Source organism: Mus musculus, chromosome 14, assembly GCF_000001635.26.
Source record: "Mus musculus strain C57BL/6J chromosome 14, GRCm38.p6 C57BL/6J".
In the NCBI taxonomy this organism is placed as follows: domain Eukaryota; kingdom Metazoa; phylum Chordata; class Mammalia; order Rodentia; family Muridae; genus Mus; species Mus musculus.
This window is the reverse complement of record NC_000080.6, coordinates 82063437-82088721: the sequence shown is the minus strand read 5'-3', so window position 1 is coordinate 82088721 and position 25285 is coordinate 82063437.

The following is a 25285-nucleotide window of genomic DNA, read 5'->3' as shown; positions in this document are numbered from 1 at the left end:
GAAAATACTTAATTAAAAAATAAAAAAAAAAAACAAAAAAAAGAAAAAATTATAATACATTATTTTCCTCTTTTTCCTTTAAATTTATGCTGAGTTGGTTGTTATTAATGATATTATAATATAGTCTAAAGCATGATGATTAAGAGAAAATAGGCATTCACAAAGAAAGATACCTGAGAGCATGGGGGTGTTTCCCTTAGAGAGAGTCTCAGACTTCTGTTTTTCATTGTTGTAGTTTCTTGCCTGTTTATAATTTATTTTTATTGGATATTTTATGTATTTACATTCCAAATGTTATCCCGTTTCCCAGTTTCCCTTCTGGTACTCCATTACCTATCCCTCTTCCCCTGCTTCTGTGAGGGTGCTCCCCTCCCACCCATTTTATTTTATTATGAAAGATAAAACTAGGGTATCCATAATCTATGATTTATACTCCATGGTTTGTCAACTACCATGAGTAGCTGAGATGCTGAGATACATCCTTTTTTTTTTTTTTTTTTTTTTTTTTTTAAGAATCAGGAAGTTTATTTTGCAGCACTGTTTCTAGTAACAAAGGAAAGGAGGCAATTTATACATCAGCAAGAAAGAATTAAATACATTTTAGTACATGCAGAAAATGGAAGCCATGAGCCCTCCTGGCAGGACATGCCTATAATGTCAGCACTGAGGAGGCTGAAGCGAGAGGAGGCTCATTGCAAATTCAAGGCCAGCCTAGGTTACATAACAGATTCCAGGCCAGGCTTTGTTACAGGTTCTTGTCTCAAAAGGAAATAAAGTGGTGGGGGTGTTATTCAAAATAACACAAATAATGATTGAATAGAAACAATCTCATATCAATCATATGGAAACAATGTCTAAGAATTCTCTGTTCAGAAGAGCAGACATGATATGCTAGTACTTATGTAAAAGTAGACACTATCTTTGGGTAGATTCTCTGTGCATGGTTTTAGAAGAAACTGGTCAAGATTAGTCTCCTTAACGGCAAGCAAGTGGGGCATGAGTTCTGTGAGGTGGAAGGAAACAACTTTAAAATCTGTTTGGGGATATTTAACTTTTTTTTTTCTATGGGTACATTCTACCTGCTTTAATTTTGAAAGTTGACTCTTCAAAGAAACAAAGAATAAAAAAGATATTCACTTGTGTAAATAGACATGTTTGCTAATGCATCTCGAGGAATGTTTTCTTCTTGTCTTCACAGAAGGGATGTGTGCATGTTCCTCTGCTTCAACTATTTTAGTTGCTTTTTTTTTCCCTACTGGGCAATGAAAGTAAGGTCTCTCACGTGCTAATCAAGTGTTTCACCACGTTCCCTACTTGTATTTCAAAAGTTTAGTTCTGGCAATTATTCATAATGGGTATATGCCCAGTTAATATCATCCTCTGTCATCTTTATATGGGCATCATATTGAGTTGATGGTTTTAAATAATCAGTTTTTTGCATGTCAATGTAAATTGAAAATGTATGTGAGAAAATCTGGGAAATAGAAATAGAATGATACATTGAGGGAATATCAGGAAATCATCAGCATGAAATCATAACCATGAATTAAAAACCAGAGTGTAGTGAAAGTGCCCTGCAAGGATGTTTTTTTGGATAATACCCATTGCATAAAACACAGAGGTTTATTACTGGACTGTGATACTTATTAAACATATATCTATATGGGTTTGAGACAGGAATAGTCTGAACAGTCATTTCATGTGGGAAAAAATGTACTTCTGGGAAATTATGCACGTTGTCTTACTTTATATATTACAGTGTCACCAGACCTCAGATTATGTTTTTTTTTAGAGATTCTTTTTCTATAACATTATGGAAAATAGAGTAGAAAAATATGTACAATCAGAACTAAACTTTCAACTAACTTAAATAATAGCACCTGTGTATTCATGTTTAATAATATATTTATAATAGTTTAATGTTACTATAAAGTTTTAAAACTTAATCTCTAAAAGAATACATTTTTCACATAAAAATGCAAGTTTTAAGTATTATAAAGAAGTATTTGATTATATAGACTAATATGTTATATTAAATAATTAAGATATAGCTACACAAAGGGTATTAGCATATAAATTTTGATTGTGAAGCTAAATTACTTGTGTCAAAATTGACAAGATGAATAGTGAAAACAAACTGGAGTTTGTGCCCAGTATTCCTGCTAGGCATTTGTATCTATGGGGACACGAATCAAGAGCTAGGTCATGATTTCATTTCTGTGAGTTCAAATGTACCAACTAGGATTTTCTCTCAACCTTACTTATAGGCGAAACAGTGGTTAAAAACTTTTACCCAGTAGGAAATGTATAGGATTGTGCTTAGTGAAAATTGCCACCCCCACCCTTGATCCTCCACCACACTCACACCCACACCCACACTCCTACCTCCTGCAGCAATCGTTCTGCTTGTAAGCATCTCTTCTTAGGCTATGTTTGGTTTTCTTGGAAATATAACTGTCAAGGGCCCTGCAGGAGGAAGGACAAATGGCCTTAGAGCCCATGGAATGCAGCCCACTGGTTAGCACAGTCATTATGAATTTTCCTCAGACATGCTTGGCCCAGAGAACTGCGTGTTCTTGGGACTTAATGCTATTATGGAGTTTTACTCTGCTGTTGTCTTCCCTTCCCTTTTAATCTAAGAATTGTGTGAAAACTCTAAGGGGGCTTCCAGTCCCTCTCTGGGCAGTACCATTGGCATTCACAGTAATAGTACTTGATCTCTTTCAGGCATTGCTGCTGGAGCAGATTCATGATTCAATCACCATCCTGGAAAGAACCTAGAAATGTAGATGATCAGCAACGACCACCAACCTTAGAACGCATTTTGAAAAATAAAATTGCTAGCCAAGCTACGTTAAGATGTTTTTGCTACTGTCTCTAATATAAAAAAAAATCTTAGAGAACAATTTGAGATTCGGAAAGGCACACTCTTAATACTTAACTAGCGACTTTTTAATGTCAGGGAACAAGAACCAAGACAGCACTGGCTGACATGACTCTCACTGAGGCTGGACTGGTGATTATTGATTTCTTATCCCCATTTTTTTCCCATCAGCCTCCTGATATGATTTAATTAAAAACTGCTGATGGATAGATATGTATTCTGAGGCATACAATAAATATGCCTGATTTTTATATAAAATTTAGATTTTGAGGTTCTTATAAGATTACTTTTTTGTAAATATTTTTATTAGGTATTTTCCTCATTTACATTTACAATGCTATCACAAAAGTCCCCCATACCCTTCCCCCTATTCCCACTTCTTGGCCCTGACGTTCCCCTGTACTGAGGCATATAAAGTTTGCACAACCAATGGGCCTCTCTTTCCACTGATGCCTGACTAGGCCATCTTTTGATACATATGCAGCTAGAGACAAGAGCTCCTGGGTACTGGTTAGTTCATATTGTTGTTCCACCTATTGGGTTGCAGATCCCTTTAGCTCCTTGGGTACTTTCTCTAGCTCCTCCATTGGGGGCCCTGTGATCCATCCAATAGCTGACTGTGAGTATCTACTTCTGTGTTTGCTAGGCCCCAGCATAGTCTCACAAGAGACACCAGTATCAGGGTCCTTTCAGCAAAATCTTCCTAGTGTGTGCAATGGTGTCAGTGTTTGGAGGCTGATTATGGGATGGATCCCCAGCTATGTCAGTCTCTAGATGGTCCATCTTTTTGTCTCAGCTCCAAACTTTGTTTCTGTAACTCCTTCCATGGGTGTTTTGTTCCCAATTCTAAGAAGGTGCAAAGTGTCCACACTTTGGTCATCGTTCTTCTTGAGTTTCATGTGTTTTGCAATAAGATTACTTTTAAAGATAAATAATAAAATAATTAATCCATTCTTTGTAGCTTCAATTTCCTGTCTGCAATAAGAGAAACTGGGGTCCGAGACCCGCCAAACTTAGGAAATTAGTCTGAACAGGTGAGAGGGTGCGCCAGAGAACCTGACAGCCTCTGGAACAGGCAGAAGCACAGAGGCGCTGAGGCAGCACCCTGTGTGGGCCGGGGACAGCCGGCCACCTTCCGGACCAGAGGACAGGTGCCCACCCAGCTGGGGAGGCGGCCTAAGCCACAGCAGCAGCGGTCGCCATCTTGGTCCGGGACCCGCCGAACTTAGGAAATTAGTCTGAACAGGTGAGAGGGTGCGCCAGAGAACCTGACAGCTTCTGGAACAGGCGGAAGCACAGAGGCGCTGAGGCAGCACCCTTTGTGGGCCGGGGACAGCCAGCCACCGTCCGGACCGGAGGACAGGTGCCCGCCCAGCTGGGGAGGCGGCCTAAGCCACAGCAGCAGCGGTCGCCATCTTGGTCCGAGACCCGCCGAACTTAGGAAATTAGTCTGAACAGGTGAGAGGGTGCGCCAGAGAACCTGACAGCCTCTGGAACAGGCAGAAGCACAGAGGCGCTGAGGCAGCACCCTGTGTGGGCCGGGGACAGCCGGCCACCTTCCGGACCAGAGGACAGGTGCCCACCCGGCTGGGGAGGCGGCCTAAGCCACAGCAGCAGCGGTCGCCATCTTGGTCCGGGACCCGCCGAACTTAGGAAATTAGTCTGAACAGGTGAGAGGGTGCGCCAGAGAACCTGACAGCTTCTGGAACAGGCGGAAGCACAGAGGCACTGAGGCAGCACCCTTTGTGGGCCGGGGACAGCCAGCCACCGTCCGGACCGGAGGACAGGTGCCCGCCCGGCTGGGGAGGTGACCTAAGCCACAGCAGCAGCGGTCGCCATCTTGGTCCGGCACCCGCCGAACTTAGGAAATTAGTCTGAACAGGTGAGAGGGTGCGCCAGAGAACCTGACAGCTTCTGGAACAGGCGGAAGCACAGAGGCGCTGAGGCAGCACCCTTTGTGGGCCGGGGACAGCCGGCCATCTTCCGGACCGGAGGACAGGTGCCCGCCCGGCTGGGGAGGCGACCTAAGCCACAGCAGCAGTGGTCGCCATCTTGGTCCGAGACCCGCCGAACTTAGGAAATTAGTCTGAACAGGTGAGAGGGTGCGCCAGAGAACCTGACAGCTTCTGGAACAGGCGGAAGTACAGAGGCGCTGAGGCAGCACCCTGTGTGGGCCGGGGACAGCCGGCCACCTTCCGGACCGGAGGACAGGTGCCCACCCGGCTGGGGAGGCGGCCTAAGCCACAGCAGCAGCGGTCGCCATCTTGGTCCCGGGACTCCAAGGAACTTAGGAATTTAGTCTGCTTAGGTGAGAGTCTGTACCACCTGGGAACTGCCAAAGCAACACAGTGTCTGAGAAAGGTCCTGTTTTGGGCCTTCTTCTTCGGCCAGGAGGAGGTCCAAATACAAGATATCTGCGCACCTTCCCTGTAAGAGAGCTTGCCAGCAGAGAGTGCTCTGAGCACTGAAATTCAGAGGAGAGAATCTGTCTCCCAGGTCTGCTGATAGACGGTAACAGAATCACCAGAAGAACAATCTCTAAACAGAGTCAACTATAACTACTAACTCCAGAGATTACCAGATGGCGAAAGGTAAACGGAGGAATCTTACTAACAGGAACCAAGACCACTCACCATCACCAGAACCCAGCACACCCACTTCGCCCAGTCCAGGGAACCCCAACACACCTGAGAACCTAGACCTAGATTTAAAAGCATATCTCATGATGATGGTAGAGGACATCAAGAAGGACTTTAATAAATCACTTAAAGAAATACAGGAGAACACTGCTAAAGAGTTACAAGTCCTTAAAGAAAAACAGGAAAACACAATCAAACAGGTAGAAGTCCTTACAGAAAAAGAGGAAAAAGCATACAAACAGGTGATGGAAATGAACAAAACCATACTAGACCTAAAAAGGGAAGTAGACACAATAAAGAAAACTCAAAGCGAGGCAACACTAGAGATAGAAACCCTAGGAAAGAAATCTGGAACCATAGATTTGAGCATCAGCAACAGAATACAAGAGATGGAAGAGAGAATCTCAGGTGCAGAAGATTCCATAGAGAACATCGGCACAACAATCAAAGAAAATGGAAAATGCAAAAAGATCCTAACTCAAAATATCCAGGAAATCCAGGACACAATAAGAAGACCAAACGTACGGATAATAGGAGTGGATGAGAATGAAGATTTTCAACTCAAAGGTCCAGCAAACATCTTCAACAAAATTATTGAAGAAAACTTCCCAAATCTAAAGAATGAGATGCATATGAACATACAAGAAGCCTACAGAACTCCAAATAGACTGGACCAGAAAAGAAATTCCTCCCGACACATAATAATCAGAACATCAAATGCACTAAATAAAGATAGAATACTAAAAGCAGTAAGGGAAAAAGGTCAAGTAACATATAAAGGCAAGCCTATCAGAATTACACCAGATTTTTCACCAGAGACTATGAAAGCCAGAAGAGCCTGGACAGATGTTATACAGACACTAAGAGAACACAAACTGCAGCCCAGGCTACTATACCCAGCCAAACTCTCAATTATCATAGAGGGAGAAACCAAAGTATTCCACGACAAAACCAAATTCACGCATTATCTCTCCACGAATCCAGCCCTTCAAAGGATAATAACAGAAAAAAACCAATACAAGAACGGGAACAACGCCCTAGAAAAAACAAGAAGGTAATCCCTCAACAAACCTAAAAGAAGACAGCCACAAGAACAGAATGCCACCTTTAACAACTAAAATAACAGGAAGCAACAATTACTTTTCCTTAATATCTCTTAACATCAATGGTCTCAACTCGCCAATAAAAAGACATAGACTAACAAACTGGCTACACAAACAAGACCCAACATTTTGCTGCTTACAGGAAACTCATCTCAGAGAAAAAGATAGACACTACCTCAGAATGAAAGGCTGGAAAACAATTTTCCAAGCAAATGGTATGAAGAAACAAGCAGGAGTAGCCATCCTAATATCTGATAAGATTGACTTCCAACCCAAAGTCATCAAAAAAGACAAGGAGGGACACTTCATTCTCATCAAAGGTAAAATCCTCCAAGAGGAACTCTCAATTCTGAATATCTATGCTCCAAATACAAGAGCAGCCACATTCACTAAAGAAACTTTAGTAAAGCTCAAAGCACACATTGCGCCTCACACAATAATAGTGGGAGACTTCAACACACCACTTTCACCAATGGACAGATCATGGAAACAGAAACTAAACAGGGACACACTGAAACTAACAGAAGTGATGAAACAAATGGATCTGACAGATATCTACAGAACATTTTATCCTAAAACAAAAGGATATACCTTCTTCTCAGCACCTCATGGTACCTTCTCCAAAATTGACCACATAATAGGTCACAAATCAGGCCTCAACAGATTCAAAAATATTGAAATTGTCCCATGTATCCTATCAGATCACCATGCACTAAGGCTGATCTTCAATAACAAAATAAATAACAGAAAGCCAACATTCACATGGAAACTGAACAACACTCTTCTCAATGATACCTTGGTCAAGGAAGGAATAAAGAAAGAAATTAAAGACTTTTTAGAGTTTAATGAAAATGAAGCCACAACATACCCAAACCTTTGGGACACAATGAAAGCATTTCTAAGAGGGAAACTCATAGCTATGAGTGCCTTCAAGAAAAAACGGGAGAGAGCACATACTAGCAGCTTGACAACACATCTAAAAGCTCTAGAAAAAAAGGAAGCAAATTCACCCAAGAGGAGTAGACGGCAGGAAATAATCAAACTCAGGGGTGAAATCAACCAAGTGGAAACAAGAAGAACTATTCAAAGAATTAACCAAACAAGGAGTTGGTTCTTTGAGAAAATCAACATGATAGATAAACCCTTAGCTAGACTCACTAAAGGGCACAGGGACAAAATCCTAATTAACAAAATCAGAAATGAAAAGGGAGACATAACAACAGATCCTGAAGAAATCCAAAACACCATCAGATCCTTCTACAAAAGGCTATACTCAACAAAACTGGAAAACCTGGACGAAATGGATAAATTTCTGGACAGATACCAGGTACCAAAGTTGAATCAGGATCAAGTTGACCTTCTAAACAGTCCCATATCCCCTAAAGAAATAGAAGCAGTTATTAATAGTCTCCCAGCCAAAAAAAGCCCAGGACCAGACGGGTTTAGTGCAGAGTTCTATCAGACCTTCAAAGAAGATCTAACTCCAGTTCTGCACAAACTTTTTCACAAGATAGAAGTAGAAGGTATTCTACCCAACTCATTTTATGAAGCCACTATTACTCTGATACCTAAACCACAGAAAGATCCAACAAAGATAGAGAACTTCAGACCAATTTCTCTTATGAACATCGATGCAAAAATTCTTAATAAAATTCTCGCTAACCGAATCCAAGAACACATTAAAGCAATCATCCATCCTGACCAAGTAGGTTTTATTCCAGGGATGCAGGGATGGTTTAATATACGAAAATCCATCAATGTAATCCATTATATAAACAAACTCAAAGACAAAAACCACATGATCATCTCGTTAGATGCAGAAAAAGCATTTGACAAGATCCAACACCCATTCATGATAAAAGTTCTGGAAAGATCAGGAATTCAAGGCCAATACCTAAACATGATAAAAGCAATCTACAGCAAACCAGTAGCCAACATCAAAGTAAATGGAGAGAAGCTGGAAGCAATCCCACTAAAATCAGGGACTAGACAAGGCTGCCCACTTTCTCCCTACCTTTTCAACATAGTACTTGAAGTATTAGCCAGAGCAATTCGACAACAAAAGGAGATCAAGGGGATACAAATTGGAAAAGAGGAAGTCAAAATATCACTTTTTGCAGATGATATGATAGTATATATAAGTGACCCTAAAAATTCCAACAGAGAACTCCTAAACCTGATAAACAGCTTCGGTGAAGTAGCTGGATATAAAATTAACTCAAACAAGTCAATGGCCTTTCTCTACACGAAGAATAAACAGGCTGAGAAAGAAATTAGGGAAACAACACCCTTCTCAATAGCCACAAATAATATAAAATATCTCGGCGTGACTCTAACGAAGGAAGTGAAAGATCTGTATGATAAAAACTTCAAGTCCCTGAAGAAAGAAATTAAAGAAGATCTCAGAAGATGGAAAGATCTCCCATGCTCATGGATTGGCAGGATCAACATTGTAAAAATGGCTATCTTGCCAAAAGCAATCTACAGATTCAATGCAATCCCCATTAAAATTCCAACTCAATTCTTCAACGAACTAGAAGGAGCAACTTGCAAATTCATCTGGAATAACAAAAAACCGAGGATAGCAAAAACTCTTCTCAAGGATAAAAGAACCTCTGGTGGAATCACCATGCCTGACCTAAAGCTTTACTACAGAGCAATTGTGATAAAAACTGCATGGTACTGGTATAGAGACAGACAAGTGGACCAATGGAATAGAATTGAAGACCCAGAAATGAACCCACACACCTATGGTCACTTGATCTTCGACAAGGGAGCCAAAACCATCCAGTGGAAGAAAGACAGCATTTTCAACAATTGGTGCTGGCACAACTGGTTGTTATCATGTAGAAGAATGCGAATCGATCCATACTTATCTCCTTGTACTAAGGTCAAATCTAAGTGGATCAAGGAACTTCACATAAAACCAGAGACACTGAAACTTATAGAGGAGAAAGTGGGGAAAAGCCTTGAAGATATGGGCACAGGGGAAAAATTCCTGAACAGAACAGCAATGGCTTGTGCTGTAAGATCGAGAATTGACAAATGGGACCTAATGAAACTCCAAAGTTTCTGCAAGGCAAAAGACACTGTCTATAAGACAAAAAGACCACCAACAGACTGGGAAAGGATCTTTACCTATCCTAAATCAGATAGGGGACTAATATCCAACATATATAAAGAACTCAAGAAGGTGGACCTCAGAAAATCAAATAACCCCCTTAAAAAATGGGGCTCAGAACTGAACAAAGAATTCTCACCTGAGGAATACCGAATGTCAGAGAAGCACCTGAAAAAATGTTCAACATCCTTAATCATCAGGGAAATACAAATCAAAACAACCCTGAGATTCCACCTCACACCAGTGAGAATGGCTAAGATCAAAAATTCAGGTGACAGCAGATGCTGGCGAGGATGTGGAGAAAGAGGAACACTCCTCCATTGTTGGTGGGATTGCAGGCTTGTACAACCACTCTGGAAATCAGTCTGGCGGTTCCTCAGAAAATTGGACATAGTACTACCGGAGGATCCAGCAATACCTCTCCTGGGCATATATCCAGAAGAAGCCCCAACTGGTAAGAAGGACACATGCTCCACTATGTTCATAGCAGCCTTATTTATAATAGCCAGAAACTGGAAAGAACCCAGATGCCCCTCAACAGAGGAATGGATACAGAAAATGTGGTACATCTACACAATGGAGTACTACTCAGCTATTAAAAAGAATGAATTTATGAAATTCCTAGCCAAATGGATGGACCTGGAGAGCATCATCCTGAGTGAGGTAACACAATCACAAAGGAACTCACACAATATGTACTCACTGATAAGTGGATACTAGCCCAAAACCTAGGATACCCACGATATAAGATACAATTTCCTAAACACATGAAACTCAAGAAAAATGAAGACTGAAGTGTGGACACTATGCCCCTCCTTAGAAGTGGGAACAAAACACCCATGGAAGGAGTTACAGAAACAAAGTATGGAGCTGAGATGAAAGGATGGACCACGTAGAGACTGCCATATCCAGGGATCCACCCCATAATCAGCTTCCAAATGCTGACACCATTGCATACACTAGCAAGATTTTACTGAAAGGACCCAGATGTAGCTGTCTCTTGTGAGACTATGCCGGGGCCTAGCAAACACAGAAGTGGATGCTCACAGTCAGCTAATGGATGGATCACAGGGCTCCCAATGGAGGAGCTAGAGAAAGTACCCAAGGAGCTAAAGAGATCTTCAACCCTATAGGTGGAACAACATTATGAACTAACCAGTACCCCTGAGCTCTTGACTCTAGCTGCATATGTATCAAAAGATGGCCTAGTCGGCCATCACTGGAAAGAGAGGCCCATTGGACATGCAGACTTTGTGTGCCCCGGTACAGGGGAACGCCAGGGCCAAAGGGGGGGAGTGGGTGGGTAGGGGAGTGGGGGTGGGTGGGTAAGGGGGACTTTTGGTATAGCATTGGAAATGTAAATGAGCTAAATACCTAATAAAAAATGGAAAAAAAAAAAAGAATTTAAAAAAAAAAAAATAAGAGAAACTGGCTAGAAAAATTAACTTCCTTGCTCACATTTTGTTAATCTATAACCAGATGCTTAGTTAAGAATGTGCATGATTTGGGAGGAGTTAAAGATACAAAGCTCGGAGCTGAGACAGTAGAAAGGACCAACTGGAGACTGCCCCACCCTGGGATCCATCCCATATGCAACCATCAAACCCAGACACTATTGCATATGTCAGCAAGATTTTGCTGACAGGACCCTGATATAGCTGTCTCTTGTGAGGGGCTATGCTAGTGCCTGGCAAATACAGAAATGGATGCTCACAGTCATCTATTGGATGGACGACAGGTCCCCTAAAGAGGGAGCTAGAGAAAGTAACCTAGGAGCTAAAGGGGTTGGCAACCCTATAGGAGGACCAACCATATGAACTAACCAGTACCCCGCCCCCCCCCGTACCCCCCCCCCCCGCCCCCGCCAGAGCTGTGTCTCTAGTTGCATATGTAGCAGAGGATGGCCTAGTCGGCCATCAATGTGAAGAGAGGCCCTTGGTCTTACGAAGATCATGAGCTCCAATACAGGGGAATGCCAGGGCCAGGAAGCAGAATTGGGTAGGTTGGGGAGCAGGGTGGGGGGAGGGTATAGGGGACTTTGGGGATAGCATTTGAAATGTAAATGAAGAAAATTTCTAATAAAAAAAAGAAATAAAAAAAAAGAATGTGCATGGTTTCTTGGGACTAATTTGTTTTCTTTACCTGTGCTACATAATGCTTGTTCTTTTTAAAAAGCTATTGGGAAACATACTGTTTTGTTCATAGTCATTCACTAGAAAATTACCTGGAACATAATCACTGTAATTTTATAATGCTAGAAAGATGTTGGTGAAATATGTAAAACATGGGAGAAAAATTAGAGTTCTAACTTTGTTCCACCCATAAAATCTGAATGTATGTATACATGTAAAGCTTTTATGCTATGTGTTTGAACTTTGTTTCCTTCAACCTCCAGGTGTGTGTGTGTGTGTGTGTGTGTGTGTGTGTGTGTGTGTGTGTGTACATGTATGTGAAATGTTTGCAGCCTCACTCCATCCATTCAGTGTGTGAATATATATACACTTGTCTGTTTGGCATCTGTCTGAATATATGTAAGTTTGTACGTACGTATGTATGTATGTATGTATGTATGTATGTATGTATGTATGTATGATGTATGTATTTATGTGTATCTCGTTATTGGAGTCTGCCTTTTGCTTCATCTTCTCAGTGTTTGTGTGTGTGTGTGTGTGTGTGTGTGTGTTCCATGTGTGTGCATTTTCTCTTTCCTTTTCTTTCTCACATGTGAGACATTCATTTATTCTCTGTCTCATATTTTCCCTTTCTCTAAGATTAATGTTTTGAATACTTTAGGGAGAGAAGTTGGCTGTCTATAGCGTTGACCCCCCCCCCATTTTATTATATCTTTAAATGTTTTCCAACCACAAAACATGGAAGTTAATGCTGGCCTTTATACTAGGAAGCTGTTCTCATACTTCTTTACCAATTTTTCCTCCATGGAAGGAAACACTTTTGTCATGCAAACCTTAGCTGCTAGAATAAATGGTAAGTGGGTTGAAGAAGAAAAAAAATCACAAAAGGTAAGACTAGCTTAGTGTGCAAGACCAAGAATTTTGGTTAATATTACTCAAACTATTTGACCTGTGATTTCAGCTTTAGTTTCCTTTGAGTATCTAAGTACATGATAGTGTTAAAACAAATTTGTGAAATGAGATAAAAAGAGAATTTGACTAGAAATTTATCATGCACAGACTTGTTGTTTGCAGAAAACATTGAGAGAATAGTTTATGAAAAATTTGTTTTTTTCTTTGTTTTCCCCTCTTCTTATGTGTGTGTGGGGGGGGGGTTGCCTGTGTGTGTGAGATATTTTTGTCAACTTAAGAAAAACTGTATTTGTGAAGAGGAACCTCAAAAGAAAAGAATGCTTCCATTGGATTGCCTTTTGGTAATTATGGAAGACAGATATGATTACTTGATTAATCATTGATTTGGGAGGGTTCAGATAATTGGGAATGGTACAACTCCTGTGAAGCTGGTCCTGAGGATCATAAGAAAGTGGGCTAAGGAAGCCTGTAAGCAGTGTTCACCCACTTTCTCTGCTTCCCTTTCTGCCTCCAGGTTCCTTCTGTCAGTCCCTCCATTGACTTACCTTAGTGCTAGACTATTGCTTTCAGCAAAATAAAAACTTTCTCTAACCAGTAGAGTTTTTGTCCATTTATTATCACAGCAATAAAAATTAGACTATATCTGAATGTAGCAATGAGCTTGAATATAATCCTCATTTAACTTTTCTAAAATTTTCTACACAATCCTCTATGTATATTGTTTCAGCAGGCAAAGTAGATATTTTGTTCCTTGAAATAGTACTAAAAAGCAATATATAATGAATATTTATGATACATTTGCTAAGAAAATATGTAGTTAAATAAAATAAATGGTGACATAAAACGTATTCAAATGATATCTGTGAAGAAATGACATTTTAGGTACATGTATATACTATATAATGACACAATAAACAAAAGAAGCCAAAATTGCTTTCTTAGAGATAGCTTTCCTTTTCTAAGCAAGAAGGAGTTTGATGTAATATTTTATTATTGAGTTAAGTTTCTTGGTGAGACATAAAGCAGTATCTACTTACCTATGATAGGACACCAATGATAAAATACTTCTAAGAATAGCTAAGTGAGTCAACTATTCCACTTAACTTACCTTCAGAGGCATTCATGATTCCCCTATATTTCTGCACCACTTAAGAGTCCATATCATCATATGTGATGTCTTAAATACAATTTTCATTTATGTGAAGAAACACCATGATCAAGGCAACTCTTACAATGGACAACCTATAATTGTGGCTGACTTAAGTTGCAGAGGTTTAGTTCGTTATCTTCATAGCAGGGAGCATTTCAACATCCAAGTAGGCCTGGTGCTGAGGAAGGAACTGAAAATTCTACATGTTGATCTGAAGGCATCCAGAAGGAGAATGTCTTCCAGGCAGATAGAAGGAAGGTCTCAAAGCCCATCCTCACAGTGACATATTTTCTCCAACAAAGCCTGACACCTACTCCAAGGCCACACACCCTAATAGTGCCACACACTGTGTCAATAGTATTCAAACAACCACATGTGATTATTCATGGAAGCTGAATCACAGTCTCACATTTTTGTCTCATATACTCTCTAGCAACTCTTCCAAAGACCATCTGCAGCATGGATGAAAAATGAACTGGGGGCTAGAATTTCAGGAAGGGGTCTGATGACCCCTTTATCATCTATAAGTATTGGAGAGTTAGCTATTCATCATTATCACCCATCATCAAATCCCATGACTTCTTTAGTTGCAATCAAGAAAATGATATTTCTGTTCCGCCATACTCATAGGATGGTCACAGGCTATTTTATCCAAACCCATGACTATTTTTTTTTTTCAATTTGGATACTATACCCTTCCATGCCAACAAATCACTATTATGTCTAGTCAATGTCAAGTACTGGATAATAGGTTTATTTTCTGAGACTATATTAGAACATTGATACGATACAGTACCCATTTCAGATTAGGCATGAGATACCTTATTTTTCAGCTCAATAAACTTATATTGTCCAGGAACATCATTTCCCTAGATTATATATTCTATTGTGAAAACTCTTTCACATAGATTATATGGTTATGAAACAAGCATAGGTAGTAAGGATTTTTATAACTATACATGTGGGAACATTAGGCAGACAGGTTATAGCAATATAGACCTGCCATCTTTTTAAAAGTTCATAAAAAAAACTAACACAAGTTTGAGGTAAAAAACAAAACAAAACAACATATTCAGGTAATTGGAAAGAGAGGCCCCTTGGTCTTGCAAACTTAAAAGAATATTTTTGATTTGCAGTACCCACCTTTTATTGAAAATAGATTATTCTCATGTATAATATAATGCTCCATAGTATGATATGATATGATATAATATAATTAATATAATATATATGATAAAACAAAAACTACCATATCTAAGTTGGACAAGAATACTCAACACAAAGAATAAGTCCAAAGAGAAGGCATGAGGATTAGAAATTGACCTGTCAAGACACTCAGTAATCCCATAAAATTATAGTAGTAATATATAATCAAAAGACATGCTACAGATACATTTAGGCCCTGTGCATCCTGTTTTAATCTCCTTGAGTTCATAGGGATTTCTCTTACGTTTTTTTGTTCATGGTGTCCTATAGTCTCCCTGGTTCTTACACTATTTGCCCTCTTTTCTAAGGAGTCTATTAAGCTCTGAGGGAATGAATTTGATGAAAACAATACATTTAGGAAGGATTGTTCCAAAGTCTCTTTCTCTCTGTATAATATCTGCTTGTGAATCTCTGTATTTGTTGCCATCTGCTATAGGAGGAATTTTCCTTAATGATGACCTAATAAGGCCCCAATCTATGAGTATAGTAGAATACTATTAGAAGTTATTTTATTGTTAATTGTTTTTAAAAACAATAAGACATATTTAGTTTTAGTCTTGGTCCCTGAGTTACCTAATCTCCAGTTCTTGATCATTTAAGGAATGTAGTTTAGGAATTCCATCTCAACAAATGGGCTTTAAGTCAAATCATTTATTTGTTGGCAACTTTCATAAGCTTTCTGTCATAATTGCCTTAGAATATCTGGCTAACCAAAGAATTTGTGGCTGGTTTGTTGTTTATACTGTCCTTCTAGTAGCCTGCAGAGTACCTTTCCTTACTAAAGACACTAACATATAGGGTGGGGGCTTTGTGTGGGTATAAGCATGTCTTCTTTATGTTCAAGGATTTTTTAAGTGATGTCTTTACCAACTGGGGCTCACTATCACTTTGTGGAGTGTAACCTATTGCCTTGAAAACAGACTGGGTTGTTTTCTGAGTCCTATAAGAATCCCTTTGTCCAACATTCTACTATATGCATCCCAATCTCTGAATAAGAAACCTCATTTGGTGACAAGAGTTAGCCAGATGGGACTCTGTCTCCCCAAATTTTTGTCAATTTCAATCACAACACCTTCATATATGTGTATGTGTGTGTGTGTGTGTGTGTGTGTGTGTGTGTGTGTGTGTGTATATATATATATATATATATGAATTCTTTTACTTGAAATCGCTGATTGACCAGTACCACAGTTAAAGATACTGTTCATTTTCTGGTATATGTTTCTATAGTTTCTATCAAACATTAGGTTTCTATAGGCATGTGAATTTATGTCTCTGTCTTCAATTCAATAACTTCGATCAAGAAGTATACTTTTTATGCCGATACCATACGGTTTTTATTAATATATCTTTGTAGTTCAATCTGAAATTGTGAATGCCAATAGGATCTTCTATGTTTCAGCATTTTTTGACTTTATGTCTTTTATGAAATCACCTGGTTTGAAGTTTTATTCAGATATTTGTTTCCTAGAACCATACATTGGAAATATTTCATACCTTTTCCTAGATACTTTAGTTTCCTTTTAAAATATTTTTCAAATCATTATTCAGAGTTATATATACATTACTCTTATATGTCAAGTAATTTTTTACAACTACTCATGATTTTTTCTTATTCAGATTTAGAAATAAATAATGGCAATGTTGTATGCCAAAGAAGAATAAAGATCTCAGTGACATTTCCCATAGATTATGTGTGTGCTTGTGTTTTTCAATTATGTGTGCATATTTGTAAATTTTGTGCATATGGGAGGCATGTGAACAGTGCCACCAGAAGAATTTACACCAAACTGATAACATGGAGCATGTTCAAAACCTGGAAGTCTCAAAACCTGAGACTCAACAGGAGTAAAACTAGCTATTTCTGTGACTTCCTCAGAGTACCTAAACTGTTGACCTCCAACCAGGTTGTCAGTTATGTACCCAATATCTCCTTTTCATGCTAATAAGTCACCCCAGGAGCCTCAGCCTTCAGCCTTTCCCTCCCTGGATATTCTCCCACCCTTCCCCCAAACTATATAACCCTTGGTTCACTACATATAAAGTATATATGTTCCAATCCATATCCAGTAAAGAAATACGAATATCTTAGAGAGCTGCCTCATTAAAGATCATGAGAGAAGGCCTTCGCTTAAAAGCAGCTTTACACCCAGATTCTCAGAGATGGCCTCCCCCTCCTCCCACCACTTACTTGGTTGTCTGACACCTCAGAAAGAAGTGGCAGACTGTGGACCTCATTTTTGTGGAAACAGGGTCTCATTTTTATGCCACGCTATACATTAGGCAAGAGATGGCCAAAGATTCTTCTGTCTATTCCTTGTGTCTCTTTCTAGATATGTAGTGACTGCAGATGCGCACTATAATACAAGTGTTGAGGGCCATGCAAAGAGAAGAGCGGAACAGCTTTAGAACTCGTGGAATTCGCCGCAGTGGTTAGCACATCCGCAGTGGATGTGCCTTGGAAAGACGGAGACCTGAGGAATACATGTCCTGGGAAATTCATGATGTTGAGTTTTTCTCTTCTTGTTAGCCTGGAGTCCCGGATGATATACAGAGGATTAGGAAGTTGAACAGATGTGTGTAGCAATGCAGAATGAGGAAGTTGGGTAGCCACTAGTAAGCCCCAGATGCTGGGAAAACAAAAGGCTCCCAGGACACAACTTATGAGATTAGCTGAAATGCCCAAACAAAGGGAAGGGAGAACTTGTAGAGACCATATCCAGAGGTTAGGCAAGGTACCCGGTTGGATGATGGGAACGCCCACTCATCTCCAAATTTTTATCCCAGAGTGGTTCCTGTCTAAAGGAAATACAGGGACAAAGTGTGGAGCACAGACTGAAGAAAAGGATACCCAGAGATTCTCCAATCTGGGGACCCATCCCATACTCAGAAACCAAACCCAGACACTATTGCTGATGCCAAGAACTGCTGTCTCGTGAGAGGCTCTGGCAAAGCCTGACAATGACAGAGGCAGATGCTTTTAGCCAACCATGGGACTAAGCACAGGGTCCCCAATGGGGTCCTCAGTGGAGGAGTTAGAGAAAGGATCCGAGGAGCTGAATGAGTTTGCAACCCCATAGGAAGAACAAAAATATCAACCAAACAGACACCACTCCCAACCCCCTCCCAGGGCTCCCAGAGACTAAACCACCAACCAAAGAGTTCACATGGAGTGAAACATGGCTCCAGTGGCATATGAAGCTGAGGACTGCCTTATCTGGCATCAATGGAGGACAGGCCCTTGGTCCTGGGAAGGTAGTTTAGGGGAAGGCCAGGGTGTTGAGGTGGGAGTGAGTGGGTGGGTAGGAGGGGGAGTACCCTCATAGAAGCAGGGGAGTGGGAGGGTATAGGGGGTTTCTGGAGAGCAAACCAAGAAATGGAACAACATTTGAAATGTAAATACTTAAAATATCCAATAAAAAAAAGAAAACTCCAAAAAGAGCTTTCAGCTCTGCACTGGGCAGTATCACTGGCACTCAGCAATAACAATGCTTGATCTTTTTCAAGTATTGCTGCTGGTGTAGATTAATGACTGGGTCTCCACCCTTGGAAAGAATTTGCCGATGAAGATTGTTAGCAATGACTACCACCCTTAGAGAGAATTTGCAAAGATAAATGGTTAGTGAAGTTAGATTATAATGTTTGTTGGTGGCTTTGTTGTAGCAAATCTTAAAATACAATTTGAAATTTAGAAATGCATACTCTTAGTAGTTGAACTGGGGACTTTTTCAGGTCAAGGGACAAGAACAAGGTCAGCTTAACTAGAATTTTCTGACATGACTCTTGCTAGGGCTGGACTGCTGTTCAAGGTGATGATTAATTTCTTGTTCCTATCTTTGCCCTCAGATTCCTGATATGATTTAATAAAAAAACTGATAGTGAGTAGATGTGTACCCTGAGGATTTTAAGTAGAAATGATTGGTTTTTTTATATACAATTTTAGATTTGTGATTTTTAAAATTTTTGTATAAGTACCTTTTAAGATAAAAATAAAATAATTGATCTAACTTTGTACCTACACATTGCTGCCTTCCACTAAAGAAAAACTGGCTAAGAAAATTAACATGCTTGCTTTACCCTCATTAATCTCACTAATCTATAACAAACCACTTAGTTACAAAAGTATGTAGGTTCTTGGGAATAATTTGTTTTCCACCCCTGCACTGTATAAAATGTTTTTTCATGTAAAAGTATTGAAGATCATACTGTTGTTTTTCTTTTTTCTTTTTTTGTAATCATACACTACAAGAAAAATAAAACGTAGATAAATTGTAACTTCTATGCTGCTTGAAAAATTTTTCTGGGACATAAGCTGTGGGAGAAAAACTTAAGTTGTTGGAGGCTGTTCATAGGAGCTTTGCTCCATCTATCAAAAAATAAATGTATGTGTATGTATGTAAAAGTGGATATAGCTTAGCTCCAGCCACTCAATATTTGAATGTGTGTCTGTCTTTCTATCTGTATGTGTGTGTGTCTGTCTATCTGTATGTGGTGTGTGTGTATGTGTGTGTCTGTCTGTCTATCTGAATGTGTGTGTGTTTATGTGTGTCTGTCTGACTATCTGAATGTGTGTGTGTTTATGTGTGTGTGTCTGTCTATCTGACTGTGTGTATGTGTGTGTGATTCTTCTTCCTTTTTCTTTTTTCAAAGTATTCAGTCTTTTTTTATTAGACATTTTCTTTATATACATTTCAAATGCTATCCCAAAAGTTCCCTATACCCTCCCCCCACCCTGCTCCCCTACCCACCCACTCCTGCTTCAGAGTCTCTCCCAGGTCACAGAAAATACCGCTTAGAGTGAATCTAGTTTATGACCTCAGAGAAAAGACTGAGAGATCAGTTGCGAACTCTATTGTCCCCAAGAACATTTTCTATCGGTCCTTGCAGAAAGCATATCACCAGCCCCAAACAACCAGCCTTGCCTCCGTTTCCACTGGATGTCAAAGCTGGGCTTTGACCTACAAGCTCTTACATGGTGTGTGGAGATTCAAATTCAGGTCCTCATCCTTCCACGTCTAAAGCTCTAACTGCTGAGTAATCTCACAAGCCAATAATCTTTTTATACGGGAAATGATTTGCAATAGATTTTTAAAAATATGAATTGTTTCTTCAATCCACGTAGGGTTCAGGAATGGTGGAATAAATGTTAGATAGTGTGACAAATATTAGAAATAGTTTAATCAGAATCTCATGGAATACATTCGGTGGAATCCATGTCACTCCGCAGGAATGCTCCAACATATGAAATAATGCTTTCTGATGGAATCCTTTCTTTCTGTTTAGGTGGTACAGTCTCCAAAAGGGACGACTTTAACCTAATTGGAAAACATTACGTACTTAGGATTAGATCACATGAGTATCTTTGTGCTGGAGCTATCTCTGTAAACCTAACCAAAAGTAAAAACAATAATAAAGTCCATTTTGTCTAAGCTATAGATTTTTTAAGTATATATCTTGTGGATATATAAAAAGGTCGGCTTTTGTTTTGCATAAAGTCTTTAGTTTTGACCTACAAAACTTTTATTAATTAACTTGGTTGCAGCTATATCATATTTCTTTTAGTCTTAAGTTTATAATCATTTAAAAATATGTTCATAGCAGCCTTATTTATAATCCAGAAACTGGAAAGAACCCAGATGTCCCTCAACAGAGGAATGGATACAAAAAATATGATACATTTACACAATGGAGTACTACTCAGCAATTAAAAACAATTAATTCATGAAATTCTTAGGCAAATGGATGGATCTGGAGGATATCATCCTGGGTGAGGTAACCTAATCACAAAAGAGCACACATAGTATGCACTCACTGATAAGCAGATATTAGCCCAGAAACTTAGAATATCCAAGATACAATTTGCAAAACACATGAAACTCAAGAAGGAAGAACTAAGTGTGAATACTACGTTCCTTCTTAGAATGGGGAAAAATATCCATGGAGGGAGTTACAGAAACAAAGTTCAGAACTAAGATGGAAGGAAAGACCATCCAGAGACTGCCCCACTGAGGGATCTATACCATATACAACCACCAAACTCGTGCACTATTGCATATGTCAGAAAGATTTTGCTGAGAGAACCCTGATATAGCTCTCTCTTGTGAGTCTATGTCAATGTCTGGCAAAAACAGAAGTGGATGCTCACAGTCATCTATTGGATGGAACACAAGGCCCATCCAATAATGAAGGAGCTCGAGAAAGTACCCAAGGAGCTGAATGGGTCTGCAACCCCATAGGAGGAACAACAATATGAACTAACCAGTACCCCTACAGAGCTGTGTCACTAGTTGCATATGTAGCAGAGGATGGCCTAGTCGGCCATCGATGGGAGGAGAGGCCCTTGATATTGTGAAGATCATATACCCCAGTACAGGGGAATGCCAGGGCCATGAAGTAGGAGTGGGTGGGTTGAGGAGCAGGGCAGGGGGTGGGAGGGTATAGGGGGCTTTGGGTATAGCATTTGAAATGTAAATGAAGAAAATATCTAATAAAAATGAATTAAAATATTTTATCATTTTGGTTTTGTCCTTATCTTTGTATTTTTGAAAAAAATTTGAAACCTTTAACTTCATTGCTATTCTGATAATCAACCAAAAGTCATTTTTATATAAAATATTAAATGTATTATTTATCATTTTTATCAAAAATAATGTATACTTATTACATTGAATGAATTTACACTCAATGGTTTCTTCTTAAAATGATTTTAAAATCAAAATGAAAACGAAATAATGCATAATAAAATAATGTTTTGTTTTCATGACATCCTGGGAATTTATAGCTTTACTAAAGAAAACATGAACGTTTTATTATAAACACCCAGGAGCAACAAAGATTCTGAACAAGTTTGAGAATTTCCATGGGAGTTCTAACAAGGGATTTAGGTGAAACAATCTTTAGAATTTTAGTTCTATCATAATAAATACCAGGAAACTGTTTTTATTAAAGGAGGTGCCAACATTGTGTTCAAGGAGGTCTTCCATCTCTGTACTGTGTGTGCTGCCTTCTATCCTTCGTGATCTCTGCTCACTTCTTTCCTGGTTTCCTTTAGTCACTCTATAAACTAAATCTACTGTGCATCATTTGTGGTGGCATGAATATGTTTGACCCCCAAAGATTCATGTGTTTGAGTGCTTGGCCTATAAGAAATGGCACTTTTAAGAGGTATGCCAACCAGACCCCCTCCCTCCCCAGAGTTCCCAGGTACTAATCCACCAACCACAGTACACATGGAGGGACTCATTGCTCAAACCACATATGTAGCAGAGGATGGCCTTATTGGACCTCAATGGGAGAAGAAGCCCTTGGTCCTGTGAATGCTTGATGCCTCAGGGTAGGGAAGGATAGGGCAGGAAGGTACAAGTGGGTAGTTGGGTGGGAGAACACCCTTTTAGAAGCAGGGGGAGAACTGATGGTATAGGGGGGTTCTAGAAGAGGATAAAATTTGAAATGTTAATAAAGAAAATATCTAATTAAAAAAAAAAGAGGTGTGCCCTTTTTGAAGAAACTCTGGAGGTAGGCTGTGATGTGATATATGCTCCTTCCATACCCAGTGTGAAACAGTCTCCTGCTGCCTGAAGATCAAGATGTAGAACTCTCTGCTCATCCGGTATCATGTCTGCCTGGATGCTGCTGTGCTAACCACCATGATGATAATGGACTGAGCTTCTGAAATTGTAAGCCAGCTCCAACTAATTGTTTTCCTTTATACGAGTTGCCAGGGTCAAGGTGTCTTTTCACAGCAGTGAAACCCTAACTGAGACATTTCCAAATGTGAAATGTAACAGGTAACTGTCTTGGATCCACAATACCTCATATTCCAGTAATAGCAAATTTCCAAAAGTTAATTAAATTAATTGATTAATGAAAAAAGCCAAACAAAAACAAACCAAAACAATCAAAATGAGAGGACAGTTGTTCATGACTATAAGTCCTCTTTTTGAATCATGCAAAATCATATTATGAAACACAGTATAGACTCCTTAAACAATAAGGATCTTATTTTAGAATATCCTGAAAAACCAGAACTCAAACAAAACACTTAGTCATCTATGGGCTGACTTCAGCAAATCCCTTCCCCTCAGGGTTGTGAGCTCTACAAAGAGAAGGCAAAAATGTTGCAAGAGCCTGAAACAATGGGTGACTCAGAGAAACAGCATTTTCAAATATGACAGGACAAAACCACATATGATCTCAGAGAGACTGTGGCAGCATGTGGCGGGTATGAAGAGATTCAACCCAATGGAAGGCCAAGTGCAGAGAGCAGGAAATAGACATTGGCCCTATCTCTCACTCAGAAGCTATCTCAATGGACACCTGCATGCAAAGGGAAATACAGTTTGTCACAATGGAATCTCAGTGGATATATTAACCACACTTAAGTGTGAGCCACACACACAGCAGTAGATGAAAACAGAAAATGAAATCAAAGGTGTTTTTTCAACTTTTTGTCTGTTTGGACTCTCTCTCTCTCTCTCTCTCTCTCTCTCTCTCTGTTTCTTATTTTTCCTACTGGCTTTTTGCTTATATATTATTGCCAATTTTGAGATTTTGTACGTGTGTTTGTTTTTTTTTTAATTATTTTTTGTTTTGTTTTTCTATTTTCTAATGGAAACAAGAAAAATTAGATGGAATTGGAGAGGTGTGGGGGTAGGTACAGTCTGAAAAGAGTTGAGGGATGGAAAATCCTGAGCAGAATATATTACATAAAATTAGTTTTTAACAAGAAATAAAGGTGTTTTTCTTTAACACCACATGTTTTATAAGACCATTGAATATTTTTATTCCAGTTTCTGAATTTATCACTTCCAACTATACTTAAAGGTCATGCCAATAGCTTGAAGATGATCCTTCTCTCTGTTCCCTAAATTATGACCACATTGATGAAAACTCCTTGCTTTCCCCTCCCCATTATGTGCTTTTAAAGTTAGATCATTGTAATTGTTGTTGATCTAATGCTCTTGAGACAGCTAGAGCCAGAAGTATTCTAAAGCTTCTGTTGTACAATAAATAAAAGGGATTCTAATAATTAAATAATTTCAATTTTGTGACCACTTAATCTTTTTTTGGTGTGAAATTTTATTGTTAAAAACAGCTCATAATCTTTATCTAACAAATATGATCATTTAATATATTTCTCTCTCTCTTAATGTATAGTTTAGTAATAATGAGAGAACACAGAAGGAAGATTGATTTATATGTTTGAAGAATGCTAATAGAAAAATCCCAAATATTAGCAAGTAAATATTCTCACCATGCTCTGAAAACAAATAATATATATATATTTGTAAACTGATATGAATATATGTTTATTTTAATATGTTTATGTCAATGTTTTAACAAAAATATATTATTTCTACAATAAAACAAATTAAAAACATGAAAGAAATGTGATTCCATTTATAACACAATGGAGCATATTAAGATATCCTACTTATTGGGTTAGATTCTGAAACTTGTAGCAATTTTATGTTTTATGTAAACTTTATGTTTCAAACCATTTTCTTATTTCTGAAAAAGTATGGCAATAGTTTCTTGTATTAATGCAGCAATCTTAAATATTAAATCACAAACACAGGCTTACAATTAGCAAAATAAAATCCAATAATACTTTAATAGGTACATGAAAACAATTACCAGAAACACACAAATCCTGTTCAAACAGGATCTAATTTTAACAAACAAACAAACAAACAAACAAAAAGATAGAAATTTACTTTTTTGTATTGTTTAAGTTCAAAAAGGGCACAGAGAAAGCAAAAGAATCAAAAGGAAGATTATATTATATAAACTTAATTTAAAATATTTTCATGTCTTAAGAACTAATCAGCAGAGTTGCTTTACAAAGCTAATTTCAATACAAACTCAGAGAATTCTACTTTGTTTGGTGTGGCTGCACAAGCCTTTCATCCTAGGGCTTGGAATGCAGAAGCACTCAGATATCTGTAAGTTTAAGACCAGCCTAGCGCATGTAGAGTGTACATAGTATGCTCTATAATTGTCAGAGTAAAACCCTGTATTTAAAAAAAGAAACTGTACAATTTAGCTCAAAATGTCGATCTGAAATGCCTTAGAAATCCAGAGGACTGAAAACGCCATAATCAAAGTTTTAGCTTTGGTTTTATTCTCTCATTTGTTT